General features: G+C 42.6%; 1 pseudogene; it reads right to left on the minus strand.

Annotated features, from left to right (window-relative positions):
* Positions 1–20,731: 20,731 nt before the first annotated feature.
* Positions 20,732–24,310, minus strand: LOC114222853 (lipid transferase CIDEA pseudogene; annotated as a pseudogene).
* Positions 24,311–24,525: the final 215 nt, after the last annotated feature.

The following is a 24,525-nucleotide window of genomic DNA, read 5'->3' on the forward strand; positions in this document are numbered from 1 at the left end:
TACATACTCTGGATACAAGTCATTATAAGGTATATGATTTGAAAATATTTTCTCCCCTTTTCTGTGTTGTCTTTTCACTCTCTTCAATAGTATCCTTTTATACACAAATGTTTCTAATTTTGATGAAGTCCAATGTATCCATTTCTTTTCTTTTGTTGCATGTGATTTTAATGTCATATTTAAGAAGCCATTGACAAATTCATGATCATGAAGATGTACTCCTGTGTTTTTTTCTAAAAAGTTTTATAGTTTTAGCTAATATATTTAGGTCTTTGATCCATTTTGAATTAACTTTTGTCTCTGATGGGAGGTAAAGGGTCCAACTTCATTCTTTTGCATGTGCTCATCCAATTGTCCCAACAAACACAGAGCAATGTTATGTTTATATATTTATTCCATTATTTTTTTATTCATTCATTCATGTTGTTAAGTGAAGACGTTATGGTAACTTTATATCAAAACATATTAAATAACAGTAATAATATATACAAATAGAAGTAGAGAGTCAGGACCAAAAAAATGAACACATACACATTTGATTTAGCCAGTATCAAATTTGATTTACACATTTATAGTAGCCAGTATCCCTGAAAATCAAATTTGACTTCTAAACTTTTTGGCAGTCAAGGAGACAAGAAAAAGTGGTCTTCTTACTCTCAATAATTCACTTAAACTACATTTAAACCCATCTGTTTATTAAAATAATATTCAGAGCCTAAAATATCTTTGGCTAGGGTTACTTAGAAAAAAAGAATTAAGAGAGAAAGATGTATTTTCCATTCATTCAAATTCCTTATAGACAAAAAAACAAAAACAAAAACAAAAACAAAACCCAAGTTTAAAATATTGTTGCACTGCAAGAAAGAGCATTTACAGTACTAATTCTTTATAAACCTTACATAGTGTCTTTTACTCCCTCAGTAATAGAGCATCCCCAAACCAAACCATGAAGTAGATGTGATTTGTCTTTAGTATCTCCTCCCACCTCTTTGGGTTCCCCCCCTCAAAGAAGCAAAAGCTTTCCCAAGGGTCCCTCATTTTCCTAACCCAGCACTTCAGAGATATTTAATTGTCTTGTAAATTCATCTGATAAACTAATCATTGCTAATGTTTTAACAGGTCTGGATTTATCAATATGTTCTCTAGGAGAATTGCACTCTGGGAACTTTCTGAAGCAGTATCTTATCCAAAGTCAAGATTCTACGGGAAGTGATTCCAAGGACATTGGCAAATCTGTGATCAGGGTATTTTGGAGTGGGCAGTTCTCAAAGAAATCTTACCACATAGACCCTTACTTAATTGCCTCTACAAAAAGTTTTTCTCATAATTAGAAAAGTAAATGAGAGCACATGACCTTTTACAGGTCAAGAATGAAAAAGTATAGAATCAATCCCTTCAGTGTGAGAGCCAGACCATAGTTATGTTGAAATCTGTGGGAATTTCCTTTTTAAATAACCAGCAGATATTTTTACCAGAATATCTTCAAATACAATAATTTGGTAAATGAACAAATATTTACTGAGTACTTACTATGTGCCAAACACTGTGCTATATTGTTTCAAATGTGCATGAGCACATTTCCTTATTTTATTGTATCCATTTGCCCTTTTATAAAGCCAATCCAGTGCTTAAAGTATTCATAATTAAAACTCTAAATTTCATATATGTAAATATAGATTAAATGGTTGTATGATATATACCCATTAGACTGTATTCCTTGAAGTAAAGACTACCTGTTCCCTTTTCTATCCTCCGAGCCTCTGTACTGCTCCAACGCCTGGCACTTAGTGCATAGGATCTTGTTAAATTGTTTGTGAATAATTTTTTTTAAGTTTTATTTATTCAAGTAATCTTTATACCCAATGTGGGGCTTGAACTTAGAACCTGAGACCAAGAGTTGCATGCTCCTCTAACTGAGCCATCCAGATGCCCCATCTTTTTAAATAATTCTTAAAGAAATTATGGACAGGGCGCCTGGGTGGCTCAGTCAGTTGAGCATCTGCCTTCAGCTCGCGTCATGATCCTGGGGTCCTGGGATTGAGCCCCACATCGGGCTCCTTGCTCAGTGAGGAGCCTGCTTCTCCCTCTCCCTCTGCCTGCCGCTCTGTCTACTTGTGCTCTCTCTCTATCTCTCTGTCAAATAAATAAATAAAATCTTAAAAAAAAAACAAAAACAAAAAAAGAAATTATGGACAGATCATTGTAGATGTACTTCATAAGTACATCTACTGATAGTATCAGTGTTTTAAGTTACCAGGGCAAAGCGGATTAATACGTGAACTTGACCTCCCCCAACAGAGCTTTGTACATAATAGGCACTCAACAAAGATTTAATTCAATGAAAAATTTTAAAAAGCATTGCGAGGGATACAGAGCTATATATGACAAAGTTTTAGGAAAGTATATGTAACCAGGGACGCCTGGGTGTCTCAGTTGGTTGAGCATCTGACTCTTGGTTTCAGCTCATGTCATGATCTCAGAATCATGGGTTCGAGCCCAGGCGCCCCTTGTCAGGCTCCACGCTCAGCCAGGAATCTGATGGAGACTCTCTCCCTCTCCCCCTTCCCCGCTCTAAAAATAAATACATAAATCTTGAAAAAACAAAACAAAACAAAAACAGTATATGTAAACAGACACTCACTCCATTCTCCTAGTCTCCACGATTGGGGTTTACTCATGCCCTAGTTTTTCCTCATAGTGTGCACACTGGGTCCCTGTAGTCTAGGACTCTTGGAGAATCCAAGGTAATCAGTATACAGAATTTCTTGCTGCTATCATGAAATAGAATACTGACAACAAAACCCAGCTGGCCTATGCTGGGCTTTGTTCTGGTTTCTGCCAAGGTGCCAGTAGGATGCCTGTTTATAAAAAATCTCCTCCATCTATGTGCACTGGTGCCTTATGGACCATAAACTGGCCCTGGACCCAGAATCGGGATGTGTTCAGGTATCTGCCACCTCATGAACCCAAGGCTCTGGTTAATTTTTCTCTTTTCCTCTTTGGGAACCTGGCACATTACTTTCAAATTCAGCTCTAAACAGAAAGATACATTGATTTTCCTAGCCTGAATATCCAGGCAAGCCTTCTTCATCCTCAGACTTATGACCACCCCCTAAGTCTCTGGGCCCAACAGAAGGGAAGAAACATCTCCTTCTTTATATTTATGGGCACTCTTTCCCAGACTTTTCTTGATTCCTGCCATGGGATTCAAAGAATGGATAATAACTACCATTTATTTATTTTTTTTAAAAAAGATTTTATTTATTTATTTGAGAGAGAGAGAGAGAATGAGAGATAGAAAGTATTAGAGGGAAGAGGGTCAGAGGGAGAAGCAGACTCCCTGCTGAGCAGGAAGCCCGATGTGGGACTCGATCCCGGGACTCCAGGATCATGACCTGAGCCAAAGGCAGTCGCTTAACCAACTGAGCCACCCAGGCGCCCCATAACTACCATTTAGACAGCCAAAGAGGAGGGGATCTGGCTTGGATGTGGCTAGCCCCCATATTTTCTATTATTTTGTGAACATTTGAGCCTCTGCCTTCTCTCTCTCGGATCCTTTGCTATCCATGAAGGGAGGGAGAGCTGGTATCAGCTTTGGGATCCTCCTTTCTCTGGGTTCACCCTTGTTTTCTAAAAATTCCAAAACATGCCTTAGCTTTCACGGTTCTCCTTTGTGCAGTTCTCTATAAATACCCATCTTGGGGCACCTGGGTGCCTCAATTAGTTAAGCATCTGCCTTCAGCTCAGGTCATGATCCTGGGAGTCCTGGGATGGAGCCACATGTCCCATGTCGGGTTCCCTGCTCAGTGGGGAGTCTGCTTCTCCCTCTCCCTCTGCCCCTTCCCCTGCTTATGTGCTTGCTCTCTCAGATAAATAAATAAAATCTTTAATAAAAAATACCCATCTTTTCCAGAGTGAATAAAAACATGGACAGAGCTGCAAAGTTCCTCTGGCTTTAAGAGTCTTTGATGATTACTCCCAAAGTTCTGAGTTGTAGTTAACTTTCCTTCCCAATTGGCTGCTAAGACCCTAGAGTGGGTCTTGATGGCTCTTTCAAAAGGATTGGGTCTTCTTTTCCTCTTTCAGAATTAGCCTCCTTAATTCCAGAAATCTTGGAGGCAGTTTTCACAGCTTTAGCTTTCATCTGTGCTCTTCACTGAGAACAGTGTCTGTGATGACGATTTTTCTGTGAGAACCATTGTGGATAAATTTTTGGAGCAAACCCTCTAAATGTATATGATGTCTTAATATTTTTTAATTTAGGGAGTCTCCTTTCTCTGGAGTCTAGTCTTGAAATTTTTGACTAAAGGTCTGATGATTCTTGGAGGTGCATGGGTGGCTCAGTTGGTTAAGTGCCTTCAGCTCAGGTCATGGTCCCAGAGTCCTGGAATCGAGCCCCACATCGGGCTCCTTGCTTAGCGGGGAGTCTGCTTTTCCTTCCCTCTGCTCTTGCTCTCTCTCTCCCTCTTTCTCAAATAAATAAATAAAATCTTAAAAAAAAAGGACTGATGATTCTTTATATTCTAAAAAAACACTTTTCTTAAGTTTTAAGGTCCCAAATCCTAATATATGCAACAACATGAATGAATCTCAAAAGCCTTCTCCTAAGTGAAACAAGTCAGACTCACAAAGTTACATACTATGTGATTCCATTAATGTGACATCCTGAAAAAGGCAAAACCAGAGCAACATAAAAGAGATCAGTGGATGCCAGAGATTGGGGTCGGGAGGAGAGGGCAGTGTTTTGGGGAGATGGAACTGTTACATATCTTGATTTTGGTGGAAATTAAATGACTCAAAACTCACAGAACTGTATTTCATGTAATATTTTAGTAAAGGGTGAGTTTTACTATATGTATAAATCATAGTTCTTCAAAATGGAAAAAACCATTTTGCCCAAATATTTTTAAGGACCTACAAATACTTTACCACAGCCATAAAGGTATTTTCTATCAAAGGGTCATCAATAACTTTTAGGGTACCGCCACTAAAGTGCTATATTGATATGTCTCTTTTGTAGGACTTCTGCAATTTGTCCTAACTTCTAATATCTTCTATTGTCTGCCTCTTTTATAGGTCTTCAACAATACGTCCTAATTAAAATTTTATTTGTTTCTTTCCTGGGGCTGGAAAAGGTCATTCCAGATAATAGCCTCAGATTCTGGGAAACATTTTCCCCCAGACTTCTGCAATATAACATGTTGGGTATGTCTTTGACTGTCTTGTTCAGGCAGGCTTGGGGTAATTAGGGTTTTCTTATACACCAAGACTTGCCACAGTCCATGCTTTAAGGAAGAGTACTGGTATTTTTAGAAGTTTATCTAGAGTCTGAGTTAGGAATTGTGGAAACTATCTACCTTAGACAAAATTCTCCAGGGATAGGGATTACAAACAAGAAATTAATATCATCGGGCACCTGGGTGGCTCAGTCGTTAAGCGACTGCCTTCGGCTCAGGTCATGATCCCAGGGTCCTGGGATCGAGCCCCGCATCGGGCTCCCTGCTCCGCGGGAAGCCTGCTTCTCCCTCTCCCACTCCCCCGCTTGTGTTCCCTCTCTCGCTGTCTCTCTCTCTGTGTCAAATAAATAAATAAAATAAAATAAAATAAAATAAAATAAAATAAAATAAAATAAAATAAAATAAAATAAAATAAAAAAAGAAATTAGTATTATCATGTCTTATCTCCTGCATAGTCTGCCAACTGATGAGGGAGCAGAAGGCAAGCTGAGAGCAAAGCACAAGCTGACATCCCGCGGTCCCCCCCCCCACCACTCGCCCCCTTCCCCACACTCCCAGGTGGGATGTCTGTGAATTCCTCAGGCACTCCTGGCTGTCCTAAAGCTAAGGAAAGGAAAAACAGGTGGTTAATTTACAGAGATCACAGTCCTGCAAGACAGGAGCCTCCCTCAGTTTACAAGTGTCTTAGTGATTTACAAGAAAAAAGCATTCTTATCAATAGTCTAACTTCCAGAAGGAAACTCTCAACTGTCTTAATGTTAATACTTTTCTAGAGGGAAAAACAATCTTAGTTTGATGATGGCAAGGTCTCCAATATCTTGCGGGTCCTCTTTAGCATATGAAAATTCTTTTGAAAACCTTTTTTCCTTACCCTCAACTGCCAAGTATATAATCAGCCATTCCTCACCCCAGTGCAGCAGCTCTTTCTGCCCACGGGTTCTGTCCCCAGATCTAAAGAATTTTTTCTTGGCCGTCAGCTCTGGACCTCACCTACCTTCAAAAAACTACATCACCAACTACTCTATATTTGCCTGGTTTGAGAGCATAGTGTAGAATCCTTCAAGCTCAGGCTCACCACAGACCACTAGTGTCTATCCCCTACATTAGCAGAGACTTTTAAGTATCTACATCCACCCATGTGTTCTATCCTGTCTGCAACATCATAGCCACTGTCTAAAAAGTATCAAATACTTCCCATTTGGGGAGTTTCTGTAGTCCTTAATACAAGGATGTGCTAGATGGAAATTCACAAATATCCTGGGATAAAACCTTTGGTAATGTAACTTATTCCCTCCGTGAATACATGATACAAATACTGTCCCATCTCTTTATCTTCCCAAGTAAATTACACTAGTCCCAATCCTACTTATTAGGAAGTCTCAAATCTCTCCCTACAGGCTTCCTTCTCACCCGGAATTTACAATTAACTCAAGGCCTTAAACAGTTCAACAGTCTGTGACAGGGATTGTGAGCTGATACTGAAGTAGAATTGCTAGATTCAACATATAAAAATACAGGATGTTCAAATATTACACAGGACATACTTATACTAAAAAAAAGTCTTAATTATCTGGAATTTAAATTTACCTGGAGTCCTCTATTTTATCTGGCAACTCCCACATCAAACTGGTTTCTTCTCTCTGAGCTGTGTACTCTATTTCCCAGGTCCTCTTGTAGCTGGGTGGGGTCACATGAATGAGTTCTAGCTCTAAAAACCTCTCAAACATTCTACCTTGCTCTCTTCCTTTCTAGCTGGCAAGGGAATCCATGTGGTGAGGATGGTGGAGGCGCAAGGTGGAAAGAATCTGGGTACCTAGATCACCACCTGGATGGGAGATGCCCAGGAGAATGACCCAGGAGAGTCGTTTAGGATGAACTGTACATGAACTGTTATTTGAGTAAGAAATAGAATTTTATTGTGGCAAGTCACTAGGTTAGGGGTTTATTTATTATAGCAGATAGCTTCACCTTAACCGATATAGAACGTTAGTATCTTGAAGTAGAGTGCTACTGCCTTAGTCTATTTGGGCTGCTATAACAGAACACCATAGCCTGGGTGGTTTAATAGGCAACACAAATTTATTTTTCACAGTTCTGGAGGCTGGGAAGTCCAACATCAAGGCTCTGGCAGAAACAGTGTCTGGTGAGGGCCTGCTTCCTGGTCCATAGGTGGCCATCTTTTTGCTGTGTCCTCAAATAGCAGAAGGGACCTGAGATTTCTCTGAGGACTCTTTAGAAGGGGATGAATCACTTCCATGAGGACTCCACTCTCATGACCTAATCACCTTTCAAGGGCCCCATCTCCAAATACCATCACACTGGAGATTAGGTTTCAACATATGAATGGAGGGGACGGAGGAGGGACACAAACATTTAGTCTGTAGCAGCTGCCTAACAAAAACCTAGTATTTGTGACATCAGCAGCAGCAGAACACTTGATGTCACTTGACATAACTTGGAAGGATGATTGTGTGCCTAAATGAATTTATAGCTCTAGGGCAGAGAGGTTGAAACTTTTCTTTCTCCCTTCCTTTCTTTTTTTCTTGATGCCATGTAACCCTTTGGCAGGTTGATGAAGCTTATGGACTCCATTCCAAAGTATTGTTTTTAAATGTTTAAAATAAAAAAAAAAATGAGACTACAAGGGAAACAATTGTATCGACAAATGCTTAGCCAAATACTCTTTAAACAGCAAATCTGTGATACAGGAATATATTTGCATCTTTATTAATTCATCAAATAATCTAGGAGTGTGTGATAGTTTTATATTATGTGTTAACTTCACCAGGTAACCAGTTGCTCAGATATTTGGTTAAACATTATTCTGGGTGTATCTGTGAGGGTGATTCTGGATGAGATTAGCATTTGAATTGGTAGACTGAGTGAAGCAGACTGCCTTCTGCAATAGATACGGGCCTTACCCAATCTGTTGAAGGCCTGAATAGCACAAAAATGCCTAGTAAGGGAGAGTTTCTTCATTCTCTGCCTGTCTTCCCGCTGGAACATCAATTTTCTCCTGACCTGGGACTTAGACCAAGACTGGAGCCTTATGTCATCAGCTCTCCTGGGTCTCAGGCTGATGAGAGAACAGAAGGCTAGCTGGAGGACAAAGCACAAGCTGACACCCTACCCCCTTCCTGGGTGGGATATGTGTGATATTCCTCCAGGAAACTTCCAACTATCTTAATGTTCATGCTTTGCCAGAGGGAAAAAAAACCTCAGCTTGAGAAAAGCAAGGCCTCCAGTATTCTGAGGGTCTTCTTTAGCGTATGAAAATCCTTTTGGGGGCGCCTGGGTGGCTCAGTTGGTTAAGCAACTGCCTTCGACTCAGGTCATGATCTCGGGGTCCTGGGATCGAGCCCCGCATCGGGCTCCCTGCTCAGCGGGAAGCCTGCTTCTCCCTCTCCCTCTCCCCCTGCTTGTGTTCCCTCTCTCGCTGTGTCTCTCTCTGTCAAATAAATAAATAAAATCTTTAAAAAAAAAAAAGAAAAAATCCTTTTGGACATCTTCCTTTGTCCTTACCTCCCCCAACTCCCAAGTATATAATCAGCCATTCCTCACAACCATGGGAGGAGCTCTTTCTGCCCATGGGTCCCGTCCCCATGCTTTAATAAAATCACCTTTATTGCACCAAAGACATATCAAGAACTCTTTCATGGCTGTCAGCTCCGGACCTCACCAACATTCCAAAACCACGTTAAGGCCATCAGGCTGAGACTAGAACTACACCATCAGCTCTCCAGGGTCTTCGGTTTGCTGACTACAGCTCTTGGGACTAACATAATTTCAAAGCAGTGTTGAGGGATGAGTGTAAACGATATCTTAAGATATGTTGCAACATGTGTGCAACTATAATATGATGGAAATACCTGTGACTTACAATTTCGCAGGAATGTCTCATACTACCGTGATTTGTTGCCTTCATTCATAACTGAGTGAAGTGAACGCTAAATTTCAGCTGGGAGTGGTGGTAAAAAAAAGATAACTTATCCCCCATACTGGTGAACACTGTTGGTATTCTGCCTGATCCCCTCAGATCCTTTTTAAGGGTTCCATGTGCTAATCCTATAGCTTCTATTACCTTTTCTTTTTTTTTTTTAAGATTTTATTTATTTATTTGAGAGAGAGAGTACATGAGAGGGGGGAGGGCCAGAGGGAGAAGCAGACTCCCTGCCAAGCAGGGAGCCCGATGCGGGACTCGATCCAGGGACTCCAGGATCATGACCTGAGCCGAAAGCAGTCGCTTAACCAACTGAGCCACCCAGGCGCCCTCTATTACCTTTTCTTTATCAGCTCTCACCTGAGCCTTATTTCAGAGGCCTACCCCTGGGCTACTGCAGCCCTTTGTCTGATCAGAAAGTTGGAAATGAGTGGGTGTTTATGTCCCAAAGGGCATCCCATAGCCAATGACTGGCTGGTGAGCATATATGAAAACCCAGCTTCCTTGCCTTGGGAAATTGCCTAAAATTGCATCCTGTCATTATTCTGCTTTTCCCTCATTCCTGGTTACTCTTTAATAAATCACTTGCACATGAATCCTCATTTCAGGGTCTGCTTCCAGAGAACTTGACTTAATATGCCATCCAAGTTATAGAACACTTTCTCCAAGAATCCCTGTTCTAGGGGAAGTGGTTGGAAAGAATTTGAGTGCTAGTGTGCTTGAGGTTTAACTTTCTGCTCTCCAGTAAGTTATTATTGAGAGAGAGAAATTCAGGCTATAGTTGAAGTGGACTCAATTTAAGCAGAGATTAGAGAGGAAGAAAACCCAGAGATCATGAGTTTTAGAGGGCTGGAAAATCCTACTGCTTCTAGGATCCAAAATTAAGGGATTAGATAGAAAAAGTTTTGAGTGACAAAGGCTCGGTAAGATTACTAAGTAGACAAAATAACAGCTGTGTGGCAATTAGATTAAGGATATTCCCTTGTCTGCCAAGCCGTCAGGTAACCAACCATCTTTTAGGTGAAAGGGTAAATCATGGGGTGAGGAAGTGAATAAATAAGCCTTTAGAACTGGGCCTAGATATGATTGTCAAATTTAGCCAATAAGAGATGCTTGGGTGGCTCAGTTGGTTAGGCGTCTACCTTTGACTTAGGTCATGATCCCAGGATTCTGGGATCGAGTCCCACATCAGGCTCCTTGTTCAGCAGGGAGCGTGCTTCTCCCTCTGCCTGCTGCTCCCCCTGCTTGTGCTCTCTCTGACAAATAAATAAATAAAATCCTTTTTAAAAATTTAGCCAATAAAAATATGGAATGCCCGGGGCACCTAGGTGGCTCAGTCGTTAAACATCTGCCTTCGGCTTAGGTCGTGATCCCAGGTTCTTGGGATCCCTGCTCAGCAGGGAGCTTGCTTCTCCCTCTCCCACTCCCCCTGCTTGTGTTCCCTCTCTTGCTGTCTGTCTCTGTCAAATAAATAAATAAAATCTTAAAAAAAAAATGGAATGCCCAATATTTTTTCTGGTAATCCTACATCTAAAAAAATAACTTTGGGAGCATTTACTAGCACTTGAGTCTTTCTGAAAGCAAATAGGTCAGAAACATCCAAGTTTTTTCTTTTTCTTTTTCTTTAAGATTTTATTTATTTATTTGTCAGAGAGGGAGAGAGAGCACAAACAGGGGGAGAGGGAGAAGCAGGCTCTCCGCTGAGTAGGAAGCCCGATGTAGGGCTCAATTCCAGGACCCTGGGATCATGACCTGAACCAAAGGCAGATAGTTAACTGACTGAGCCACCCAAGCATCCCAGAAACATCCAAGTTTTTTTTTCGAGGGAGTGGCATCAGCAAAGAAACCAGGAGCCTAGTCTATAAAAGCTTTCATATATCCAAAACTTTAAAAAACAACCATCGAGCTATAATGAGCCCTGGTGTTGTATAGAAGTGTTGAATCGCTATATCATACACCTGAAACTAATATTGCACTGTATCTTAACTAACTGGAATTTTTTTTTTAAGATTTTATTTATTTATTTGACAGAGAGAGAGAGAGACAGTGAGAGAGGGAACACAAGCGGGGGGAGCAAGAGAGGGAGAAGCAGACTCCCCGAGGAGCAGGGAGCATGACGCAGGGGCTTGATCCCAGGACCCTGAGATCACGACCCAAGCCGAAGGCAGACACCCAAAGACTGACCCACCCAGGTGCCCCAACTAACAGGAATTTAAATAAAAACTTTAAAAAATGAATAAAACCAAGCCTCCAAATTTGCATGGGCAGGAAGCACACTATGGAAAGTCCTCAAAGTTGACATGCCCTGAAGTGCCAACTTCACATGTGGCCATGAAGGATAATGAAAAAGGAAGAGCCTTTGAGAAGATGGAGCCAGAGACTCCAGAGGAAAATGGTAACAGGAATTCTTCCCAAAGAGCAGGACAGGATCTAATGAAGGAGATTCTCCCATCCCAAGACAGAGGTCTACGCAAAGCCTGCCCAGCTGTTTTTCACAATTGCTAAGGACTAGCAACTGTGTCTATCTCCTGTTCTTCCTTTTCCTAACTGGCAGTTTTTGTCTGTCGCATTGTGGAGAGTATGTCCTAGCTCTACCATTGTATGTACGAGAGGGGAGATGGACAATTTACTGAAAACATTTTTTCCTAAATCAAAAGTGATTAGATCATGAGGAGCTATATCCAGACCTACTGGAGAAGCCCGTGTCTCCCAGAGACCCTAGATTTCCAGCTTGGTGTGATGGCTAAAAAAAGACTTCAGGTTGTTTTTCTTGGCGGAAAAAGAGGATTGTAGTCTATGTATGGTGAAAAGGATGAAATGGATATTTGATGACCAGAAAAGTGGACTATGGCAGAGACCTAATCCATATTCTCTTCTTCCTGGGCACATGGCTGAACAACATTTCCTAGCCTCCTTTGCAGTTAGGTGTGGCCATATGTCTGAGCAATATAGTGACTTCTAGGCCTGGTCCATAAAGACTTCCCAGGAGTGACCCTTTATGCTTCTCTCCCTTTTGGATGACCAGAAGGTGATAATTCCCATAGCCACCTTGAGGACACACTGAATATGGCAGAACCAACAAGAAGGAAGCTGGGTGCTTGAATCACCACCCAGATGAGAGCTGCCTAAGACAGCCGCCTAACCACAAACACATACTTTGGACTGTTGGGGTGGATGACAATTACATCAAACCACTGAAATTTTGAGGACTCATCTAAGACAGTGGCTCTCAAAGTGTGGCCCCAGACCAGCAGCATCAGTATCACCTGGCACCTTGTTAGAAATCCAACTTCTCAAAAAAAAGGAAGAAAGATAAAAAGAGTGAAAGGAAGGAAGAAGAAAGAAAGAAAGAAAGAACAGAAAGAAAGAAATCCAAATTTTCTTTTTTTTTTTACTTTTTTTTGAAGATTTTATTTATTTATTTGAGAGAGAGAGCATGAGAGGGAAGAGGGTCAGAGGGAGAAGCAGACTCCTCACCGAGCAGGGAGCCCGATGCAGGACTCGATCCCAGGACTCCAGGATCATGACCCGAGTTGAAGGCAGTCGCTTAACCAACTGAGCCACCCAGGCGCCCGAAATCCAAATTTTCAGTGTCCACCCCAGATGAAAGCCCTCAGGGTAGGGCCCAGCAAGCCTTTCAGGTGATCCTGATGCACAGTGAAGTTTAACAACCATTGATCTGGAGAAACAGCTAGCGTTAACTGAACTAATAAAACGGTTGAGTGGGGAGCCCCTAAAGTTGACCAGACTACTGTTCCTACTGTTTCTCACTGATACAAGGTGATGCTATTGACTTCTGGTCTAACTCTACCAAGAGAAGATACTGGTAGACTCCTGACCCTGATCTCAGCACAGGCCTTGGTAGAACTTTGAAGGAGGATGATCCTTTCCACTTAACAATAAGCTCATCTGAGGTTGTTTCTCTTGTTTTTTGTTTTGTTTTGTTTTCGTTTTTTGTTTTTTTGAAGATTTTATTTATTTATTTGACCAAGAGAGAGGGAGGGAGAGGGAGGGAGACAGAGCACAAGCAGGGGAAAGTGGCAGAGGGAGAGGGAGAAGCAGGCTCCCTGCTGAGATTTGGGATTCAATCCCAGAACCCTGGGATTATGACCTGAGCCGAGGGCAGATGCCCAGCCGACTGACCCACCCAGACGCCCCCGAGGTTATTTCCCAAACTCATTCTATGGGGCCTGGTGTTATCAGATCCATCATCCCATAGGCCAGACACGACAGGAACACCCTGTCAGTTGCGGGGTGGGATCATCGAACCCATCTTTGTCTGTCTGGGACTTTCCTAGTTTGAGCACTGAAAGTCCCTCTTCTAGTCTCAGGCAATCTGGGATGTTTGGTCGCCTGAGTTAGTGTGGGTTGAAATGTTCATCACTTGTGACCCAGAGCCTTTTCTCACAAGGGTGATCTACTGCTCAACAGGTTAAGCAACATTTTATTTTCAACTCCCAAACAAAAGTCCTAATTACACTATCTTTCCCAGATAATTGACCTACTCACCTTTGAAGCCAGATGCCCTGATTGCCTCCTGGTGTGCCCGCACACCCCCTTTTATGCATGTGTGATGAGGGGCAGGGGAGTCACCTTCAGGATTAATGGATAAAGGTGACCAAGGTAACTTTCTAGCCCCTACTTCAGTAAAGGGAGAGAGGAGGGTCAGGAACCCACATTTTCCAGTTAAACATTTCCTACATATTTAAGGCTGGTAGAGGATATGATACGTACCCCAACTTTATAATGACAAGTTAAACATTACCTTCGGTATGAATAATATGCAGTGACAGTTCAGGAAAAGGAAAGAAAAGGACTTCTTTTTTCCTTAATTTCCTTAGGACTCATTCAGAACACTGGTTTTCAAAGGTGGGCCTCGGGTGCATCTCTAAAGTGGGGAAAATTTTTTTTTTTGAAGTACGGACCTCCCACTGACATATCTTGGGTGGGGGAGGGGTAGTGATGTACATTTTGAAAAAACTTCTCAGGTGATTTCTGAGTTGTCCTGTTTCTTTTGGAAACCATTGTTTTAGAGCAGGGTTTCTCAACCATAGCAATACTGACATTTCAGGTCCAATCATTTTTCATTGTGGGGCCTACCCTCTGTGTTGTAGGGTATTTAGCAGCATCCCCGGTCTCTACCCACTAGATGCCAATAGCACCATACCTCCAGTTATGAGAACCAACAGTGTCTCCAGGCATTTGGAGGTAGGGTTGCCAGAAAAACAGAATATGTAGGATGTGTGCAATAGGTGAGACATACTTATGTGAAAAAAAATTCATTATTTATCTGAAATCCAAATTTTTTTTGGTAAAGATTTTATTTATTTGACAGAGAGAGAGACACACAGCAAGAGAGGGAACACAAGCAGGGGGAGTGGGAGAGGGAGAAGGCTTCCTGCTGAGCAGGGAGCCTGCCATGGGGCTGAATCCCAGGACCCTGAGATTATGACCTGAGCCGAAGGCAGACAGATGCCCAACCGACTGAGCCTCCCAGGTGTCCCAGGATCACTACTTTAGAACAAGACTGGAAATGGTTACAAAAGCCATAGATAAAAATAAAACCGAGTACAATTTAGTATCACCGCGCTAGAGACACATTTTAGACACATGCTTTAAGAAAGACACATTTTCCATATATACTTTAAATAAACAACCAGAGAAAATTTGTTTGAATGATAGGGACTCAGAAATGTAAGTAGAGCTCATGAAACAGCGTACAGATTCTGTGAAAGCAGGGATCTTTGTTTTGTTTACTGTTCTGTCCCAGCTGTCTTGAACAGGGCCTGGCACATAGTAATCAAACAATAAATATTTCTTGAATGAGTGAACGAAGGCATTGGCATTGCTAAACGTGGGATGAAAATGTCCATATGACTGTTCACTTCCTGTAAATAATGGATACAGATATCCTTTCTCCAGGAAAAAGATGATTCTGTGTCATGCTTAGATGTTCTAGAAACAAATCAAAAGGACCATCAGCTAAGTGAAAGATGTGTGCAGAAGGGATGGGGATAAGAATTAGAACTGATCCAGTCCTGAAGTCTACCTAGCCTATTTTTCTCTAAAACACAAATAGAGATCAAAGTAATTGATTTTAAGGAAAGTAAATTTAACTTTTACTTTGGGACTTTAGAATATTTTAGTCAGCAAAGGGATGAATTCAGGCAGGTAAATGACAGTTCAGCCAACTCTGCCCCATTCCAAGCCCCTTCTTTCCTACTTCCCTGGAGTCTTTCCCCTTTGTGAGCTAGTACAGAACACCGACTCGGCCTTAGACCCTGCCGGCTTCAAGCTCATTAAAAAGCTGGGGCTGGTTCCAGAGCCATCTTCAGATTTGGGGATCAACTGTACTTTATTTTTTATTTTAAAGGTTTTGTTTATTTATTTGAGAGAGAGAGATTGTGCATGAGCAGGGTGGAGCGGCAGAAGGAGAAGAGGCTCCCTGCTGAGGAAGGAGTCCAACCTGGGGCTCCATCCCAGGACGCTGACCTGAGATCATGACCTGATCTGAAGGCAGATGCTTAACCGACTGAGCCACCCAGGCGCCCCGATCAACTGCACTTTAAATTAGAAATCTTAATGCTCAGGCTCATAGACAGTGACATGACATTTTACCGATTTTGGAAAGAAAATTCTAAAAGGCATGCAAATGAATTGGATTTATCCAGTACTTCAAGATTAAGTGACCTCCCACACTGTTTTATTCCTGTATTATGACTTTGTTATTCTAAGCATCCCTTTGCCCGAAAAAGAAAAAAAAAAGGATGCCATTTGAAGATGAGCTCATTACTTTGTAATGGCCTGGTAAGCATCATTACCAGCTGGTCAAGTCCATGGGCTCTGGGGTCAAAGTAGCTGTGTTCCAATTCCAGCTCTGCTACTTACTAGGTATATGACCTTTGGGCAAGTAATTTTTTTTTTAAAGATTTTATTTATTTAATTGACAGAGACAGAGAGAGAGGGAACACAAGCGGGGGGAGTGGGAGAGGGAGAAGCAGGCTTCCCGCCGAGCAGGGAGCCCGTTGCGGGGCTCGATCCCAGGACCCTGGGATCATGACCTGAGCCGAAGGCAGTCGCTTAACCAACTGAGCCACCCAGGCGCCCCTGGGCAAGTAATTTAATCTCTCTGTGCCTCCATTTCTTTATCTGTAAAATGGGGATAATAATAGTACCTACCCCGCAGGGTTGTTACAAGGATTAAACAAATATTTGTAAAATACTTTGAACACTGCCTGGCGCTAATAAGCCTTATATAAATGCTTATTACATTACAAAGCTAAAAATTCAAATCACTAAAGTGGATTAAATACCCTTTTGTGGGCATTTTTAGAAGTAGAATAGAAAACCCTAAGTTCCGGGGTGCCTGGGTGGCTCAGTCGGTTAAGCGGCTGCCTTCAGCTCAGGTCATGATCCCAGGGTCCTGGGATCGAGTCCCACATCAGACTGCTCAGCAGAGCCTGCTTCTCCCTCTCCCTCTGCCGCTCCCCTTGCTTGTGCTCTCTCTCTCTCTCTCTCTCTCTCTCTCTCTCTCTGTGTCAAATAAATAAATAAAATCTTTAACAAAAAGAAAAAAGAAAAGAAAACCCTAAGTTCCTAATAATTTAGATGTGTGTGAGAGCCCAGAGGAGGGGATTGGTGCAGGAAGGTCAGGTCGGGAGTCACCCTCAGACCTCAGGGCTTCTCTCACGCCCTGTGATTCTGTTCCATGACCATCCCACACTTGAAAAGGCATTTATAGCTAAAGAACTCAAAACATTGCTTATGCATAACAATTACGTATAAGGAGATTGTTAATAAAAATCATTCTTAAAAACTTATAATACTGGGACGCCTGGGTGGCTCAGGTGGTGAAGTACCTGCCTTTGGCTCAGGTCATGCTCCCGGGGTCCTGGGATCGAGTCCCACATTGGGCTCCCTGCTCAGCGGAGAGCCTGCTTCTCCCTCTGCCTCTGCTTGTGCTCTCTCTCTGACAAATAAATAAAATCTTAAAAAAAAAACAAAAACTTACAATACTTCCAATTACTGACTATGGGCACACAATTAACATAAAAGAAAAATGTGTGGGGGCGCCTTGGTGGCTCAGTCGATTGAGCATCTGCCTTCCGCTCAGGAGATCAAGTCCTGCAGCGGGGTTTCCTGCTCAGCAGAGAGTCTGCTTCTCCCCTCCTTCCTGCTTGTGCTCTCTCTCACTATCTCTGTCTCTCTCAAATAAATAAAGTATTTTTTAAATGTGTGCTTCTTCAGCCAATAGAAATGAAATAAACAAGTACTGCCCCCACGTGACCTGTGATCTTCTCCTTGTCCAAGTCTCCTCCCTTCCCCAAGGACCCTGGAAGTTACAGAGCAGACAGAACTGAGAATTCAAGAACCCTGAGAGCAACCAAAAAAGAAAAAGAGGAAGTGATATTTAAGGATATTTTTTTCAAGAGAGACGACGTAGTGCAAAAGGATCACCTGTCAGGTCTCCAGAGCTAGGCAGCTAACTTTCCCTTCTTCTGCCCTTGGCTGCTCTGGCTTTCCTTCTCTGAGGGAAAGCATGGCCACTTAGTCCTCCCCTTTGACTACTTTCCAGAGATCCCAGGATAAAATAAATGTTATGGAGAAAAATAAAGAGGGGCTCAGGGACGCAGAGAATTTGATCTCTCTGTGCTTCACCTTCCTCATCTGCTCTGAGAATTCAATGCTATAATAGGCACAACCTCTTAGAATGGTGCCCAGCACAGGATAAGAAAAGTTTGAATTTTTAGCATTATTACAGATCTGGGAGGCTGTCATTTCCTCTGCTTGTAGAGGAATCAGCCTACTTGAAACTCTGCCCCACCCCCCACCCGATCGGGCTGGGCTTGAACTGGGTTTGCTATGAGTAAGGAGTCAACTTTGCTCTAAGTGTGACCATGGGTCTGTCCGAAGGATTTTGTGCATCCCTACACTGGGCCTATTAGTTTCCTTTGGCTGCTGAAGCAAATTCTAGAGGCTCTGGGGGAGAATCTGTTCTGGCCTTTTCCATCTAGAGGCTGCCCGAATTCTTTGGCTTGTAGCCCTGCATTTTTTCAACTTCTGCTTCTATCATCACATCTCTAACTCTCCCACCATTCCCTTATAAGACTTTTGTGATGATTTGGGGCCGATTTGGATCGTCAAGGAAAATTTCCCCATCTCAGCATCCTTAATTTAGTCACATCTGCAAAATCCTCTTTACCTTGTAAGGTAAAATAGTCACAGGTTCCAGAGACTATGGCATGACCATCTTGGGGGAGAGGGGCATTATTTGTCAACCATGCTGGGTAAGGAGTTTATTCCAATGGTGGTGAATACATTTCTCTGAATCATACATGGAAATGCAAGCCATTTTCTCACTGATGCTCTTTTTCCAAAGAATAGCGGTGGGCATTTATAGCTAAAGAACCAAGCCACCCAGGTGCCTTGGTTTTGAGAGAAAGAGGAAGGGAGAAGGTGAGAGATTGCTGGGTGGAGTATTCTGTCTTAAATGAATGAGGAAGTGGTGACAGGAGTGGCCGCCTTCCAAGAACATACAAGGACTGTCTACAATCCTGTAAGGACTTGATGGCATGGGAGTCATGGTAACAACTCTTTATTTTATTTTATTTATTTATTTGAGACAGAGAGAGAGAGCACAGGGGAGAGGCAGAGGGAGAAGGAGAAGCAGACTCCCGGCTGAGCATGGAGCTCAGCGTGGGACTCAGTCCCAGGACCCTGAGATCATGACCTGAGCCAAAGGCAGACACTTAACCAACTGAGCCACCCAGACGCCCCTATAATAACAACTCTTGAGAAAAATAGAATGTTGGTACGCAGGGACCCAGATCCTGGAAGCAGGCTGTATGGCCACTTTATGCTTTTGCACGTGCATATGCACAGGGCAGTGACAAATAGCTGACGTCGAGGAAGGCACAATACGGGTTCTGGAGTTAGAAAAGCCCAGAATCCTGGCTCTGCGGGCTCTGCTGTTTACCAACTATGTGACCTTGGATGACTTGCTTAACTTCTCTAAGCATAAGTGTTCTTATCTGTAAATGGGGATAATAATATTTCACAGGTTTGTTATTAGGATTTTATGAGATAATGTGTCCAAAATGCTTAGCCCATGCCTGACACACAGTAATTAGCATTCAGTAAGTAACTATTATTATTATTATAACTGGAATAAATCTGAGGCAAGATGTTGGAGGAGAATCACACTATCCAACACACAATACCCTACACATTTCTCCCCAAAGTCCCACTCATTGTAGCAGCTACCCTTCCGGGTACTCTTTTCTGTCTTTTCAGAAACTCCCACCCTTTTTTGGTCCCTTCTCCTCTCCACCTGAACCACTCCTGACAGACATCTCCCCTATGGCTTCCTCTACTTCTTCTTCTTCTTTTTTTAAAGATTTTATTTTGTTTTACTTATTCATTTGAGAGAGAGCACACACATGCCTGCGTTCTCAAGTGCAAGAGGGGGTGGGAGGGGCCGAGGGAGAGGGAGATGCAGACTCCCCACTGAACGTGGAGCCAGACCAACGTGGGCCCTATGCTAGGACCCTGAGATCATAACCTGAGCCGAAGGCAGATGCTTAACTGACCGAGCCACCCAGGTGTCCCTTTTTGACTTTATTTTTAAAGTAATCTCTACACCCAATGTGGGACTCAAACTCATGACCCCGAGATCAAGCCTCACAAGTTCTGACAGAGCCAGCCAGGAGCCCTCCCTGTGCCTTCTTTATTGAGGCTCATTCTAGTCTACTTCGCTACCCATTTAACTGAGGAATATAACAAAGGCACAATACCGAGCAATAAAAAAGGCACAGAAGTGGGGAAAACAAGTCTGTCACTACTTAACCTCACTACTTAACCTGGTTTATTTTTGTTCTATCACTTTATTATCCTCACGTTCCCACTTCGCTACCCAGGTCAAGTGTGCCAAATGTTTGTAGAACCAGATGAAGTGAGTTTATTTTTGTGCTGTTTAGAATTCTGAGACATTTGTGAGACTCTGATCTACGCTCACGAGAGAAAAAGGTTCTTCAGTGGCTGCGCTGTAATAGTCTACAGGTTCCTCTATCCAAGGAGGACACCTAGAGGCTACTTGTGATTTGGTAGCCTATCCTGAAATGCTTTCCAAATTGTTTTCCCCACAGATCCTATCATAAATCATAGATCCAATAAGCCTAAATAGAATAAACATTAACATATAGCTAATCGTATAGGAGAGGAAACAGACCGACAGAGGTTATATTCACTTTCCAGGAACAGAAGTACATCAAAAGTACAGAAGAACTTTCGTTTTTTTCTAAGTGGGCTCCAAGCCCAGGGCAGAGCCCAATTCAGGGCTTTTTTTTTTTTTTTTTCCAGGAGAAGTCATCCTGACCCTTTTATTGTTGAAATTAAAAAAATAAAAGATACTTAAATACAGGTGAACATATAGGGCAAAACAGAATCATAAAATTCAATGTTGAATTAAGCAGTGAGCTGAACGTCTGGGTCTCCAAATTGCCTTGAACCCAAAACTGCTTAAAAATGGGTATGTTCACAGTTAATGGCAATTGGCTTATAGGTGAGAGAATGGTCGAAGCTGTTCCAGTTGAACTTCCAGAGAAATTCTCTCTTCAAGAACATCCTTTAATTGTTGCTGCAATTCACTATTCAATCTGGCCAAAACTGTGTTGGTTTCCTTATTGCGTCTAATTGATGCCTGAATTGCTTTATCTTTCCCAACAGACCTAGGAATAGAAGGCTGTGATGCAAGCACAGCAGCTAAGACACCTGTCTTTTGTGTGTGTTCATCAACTTCTGGCCTTAATTCATCTTCTGACTCATGACCCTGAGATCAAGACCTGAGCTGAAATCAAGAGTCAGAAGCTTAACCAACTGAGCCACCCAGGTGCCCCCAAAAGAACTTTTAAATGTAATAGGTGGGTGGAACAGTAACAAAGGGGACATTTTGGGGACAGTTGGGAGAAGTTGAGTGTTGACCAAATGTTGGTTGATGTGATTGAGTTTGTGTTGATTTTCTTAGGTGTAGTTAGGGCATTGTGCTTGTGTTGGAGAATGTTTCTGTTCTTAGGAGACTGAGGCTAACATATTTAAGGGTAACGTAGGAGGACGTGTGCAACCTACTTTCAGCTGTTTTAGCAAAAGCAGTGTGTGTACACATGGAGAAAGAGGAAGCAGGTATGGTAAGATGTTAATAGCTGGTGACTCTAGGTGGGGAGGAAGGATTTTACAAAACAAACAAATTAGAATGTGAAAGCATTGAGCTAAGTCATTTACAATGTTAACTGAATTTTTTTTTAAGATTTTATTAGAGAGAGAGAAAGAGAGAGAGCACAAGGTGGGGGAGGGGGAAAGGAAGAAGCCAACTCACCGCTAAGCGGGGAGCCTGATGTGGGGCTCAATCCCAGGACCCTGAGATCATGACCTGAGCTGAAGTCAGACGCTTAACTGACTGAGCCACCCAGGTGCCCCTCAATGTTAACTGAATTTGTGTCTCAACAGTTGTGATATTTCTTGCGCTGTGATGTTCCCATGCTGCAATTTAACTTTTTATCTCTTCCATTTCCACTGTATTGTAATCACTCCCATGATTATTTGCTGCCCTTTGTATTTCTCATAGGGCACACAGAAAACACAATTATTTGCTGATGCTAGGTTAAAAAACATGATAGACAGTTTCATAGCTCCCCGCTTGTGCCATGATCTCACTGGCCTTATTTAGGGCCTGAAGGATGTTTCCTTGTGCTCTTTCCCCAACCCCCAGCTTCCTCTGGCTGACTCATATTCATCCTCCAGCTTCCCATCCTAGGCAGGCCTTCCTTGACCTGCCTCTATGCTCTTAGATCATTTCCCCTGCCTTGACACTTACCACACAGTGTATTATAATGTCTGTTATCTCAGCTGAATACCCCATTAGACTATATCATTTTCTTGAGAAGGGAATTTTGTTCACCTTTTTTACAGCTGTAACCTTAGTCCTTGACACAGTCGTCTCTGGCACATAGTAAGAACTTAATAAATATTTAGTGAATGAATGCCCAGTATCGGGTGACCAAATTTTTAGAGAGCCCAACTGGAATATAAGCCACACTATACTCCCTCTTTCCCCAGATACATGTACGTGTGTGTATGTATATATATAATATAATTGTATATAATATATATTTAAAAATTATACAACTATGTGCTATTCATTTGATAGAAAATATAAAAATAGGTGTTTATTTTATATCAAAGGATTTTTGTTAAAATTGTGGTAAAACAACTTCTTAGAAAGAAGTTATAATTTTGTAATACTAAGTTTTTCTCCTCAGGAAGAATTCTCTACATATTAGTTAATCTTTATATTCTTTTCATTGTCTTAAATTTAAAAAATTTTTTTCTTTAAAAAAAAGGGGGCACCTGGGTGGCTCAGTCGTTAAGTGTCTGCCTTTGGCTCAGCTCACGATCCCAGGGTTCAGGGATCGAGCCCCGCATCGGGCTCCCTGCTTGGCGGGAAGCCTGCTTCTCTCTCTTTTTTTTTTTTTTGGGAAGCCTGCTTCTCCCTCTCCCACTCCCCCTGCTTGTGTTCCCTCTCTCGCTGTGTCTCTGTCAAATAAATAAATAAAATCTTTAAAAAAATAATAATAAATAAAATAAAAATTTTTTAAGGAAGCTCTATGCCCAGTGTGGGGCTTAACCTCATGACCCCAAGATTAAGAGTCACATTCTCTACCAACTGAGCCACCAGGCACTCCTTTGTTTTCTTAATTACAGTTTTCTACTTATTTCCTACTTAATATATTTCTGATCAACTTATTTCATATACATATATATTGTATGTGTATGTATATATTTCTTTTTTTATCTGGAATTCTTTTTCAAACTTGTTATCACTCCTGTATACAAAGGCAAGCTGCTAAGTTTATGTACCCTTACTTGTATGTAAGCCATTTTAACTTGCTGCATCAGTTCTAAAACTCTTTAACTGAGCACTTTAGATTTTCTTTTCTTTTTTTTTTTAAGATTTTATTTATTTATTTGTCAGAGAGAGAGAGCACAAGCAGGGGGAGCAGCAGGCAGAGCAGGCAGAGGGAGAAGCAGGCTCCCAGCTGAGCAGGGAGCCCAATGCAGGACTCAATCCCAGGACCCTGGGATCATGACCTGAGCTGAAGGCAGGCGCTTAACTGACTGAGCCAACTTTTTTTTTTTTTTAAGATTTTTTTTCCTTGTGATTGGTTTATTGCAGGAGGTGAGGAGCTGAAAGGCCCAATGCATGTTTGTGTTGCTCTGGAGCCACCTTCCCTCCCCCATCAGAGGCTCCTACACTTCTCCTCCCTCCGGGCATCCCGCTGTGCAGCCCCATCTCATGGCCGTCAACTCCTTCTCCTTCCCCTGGGTGCCACCCCCGAGCCCATGTGACCCGCAGAGTACAAATGCGTGTGATTTAGAACATAAAGCATCTCCAAAATCATCATTCAAGAGGGAATGTTTGGGTCAAGAGCTGCCCGGGTCCCTGCAGCTTGCCTCCTTATCCGCACGTGACCCCCCGTCTGGAGGGTGACCTGCGAGGAGCCTGCTCTTCTGTGTCACCCAGCAGTTGGAGCCTGTACGAGCCAGTGTAGATGAGCAACTGTCCAGTCACCTGGGCAGCGTGGGACAGGAACCACAGCAGGCTCCTCAGCAGGGCCTTGACTCCCGTACACCAGATGTCGTAGGACACCGAGTACATCTCATACATGGTGGCGTTCACGTTGAGGCAACCAATGACGTCTTTGGGGTTCAGCTTGTACAAGTCGAAGGTGACTCTTGCTATCCCCGCCTTCTTTGGCTGCTGGAGAGCTGGGACATAGTTGCCACCCGGTGTCCACTTCTGCCCTTTCTCCAAGATCATGAAATGTGTGTTGTCTTCTAAGGTCTGAAAGAACTCTTCGGTATCCACCACCATTCCATCTTCTTCCAGCACCAAATTGACTAGTCCGCTAGTGATAACTAAGGCTTCCAGCGTCTTGCTGAGGAGCTCCTTCAGACTGTTGGCCATCACCCCTCGCCGGCTGCTTCTCTCATGGTTGGAGATCCGGAAAGGGCGAGCCGAATGCATGAGGGGAGTTAGTAGGACTCTCTTGGTCTGTGATACCATAAACGTCAGGGGCATTCTGCTGAGCTGACGCTGCAGAGAACCCACTCACAGTTCCATCTCCGGCAATTTGGTGGGCTGTGCAGCGAGGATTTTCCATATTACGCTTTACATTTAGGATCGGGCTTTGGTGGCAACCTACTCATGGCTGCTGAAACTTACAACTCCCAGGGGAAGTTCCTGAGGAGGGCTCTGGCGTAGTCGTGGGCGGTGTCCATTGCCAGGGTCCCCCT

The sequence above is a fragment of the Eumetopias jubatus genome, unplaced genomic scaffold, assembly GCF_037043125.1.
Source record: "Eumetopias jubatus isolate StellerSeaLion01/CBP00866 unplaced genomic scaffold, mEumJub1_p1.0 scaffold_12, whole genome shotgun sequence".
NCBI lineage: Eukaryota > Metazoa > Chordata > Mammalia > Carnivora > Otariidae > Eumetopias > Eumetopias jubatus.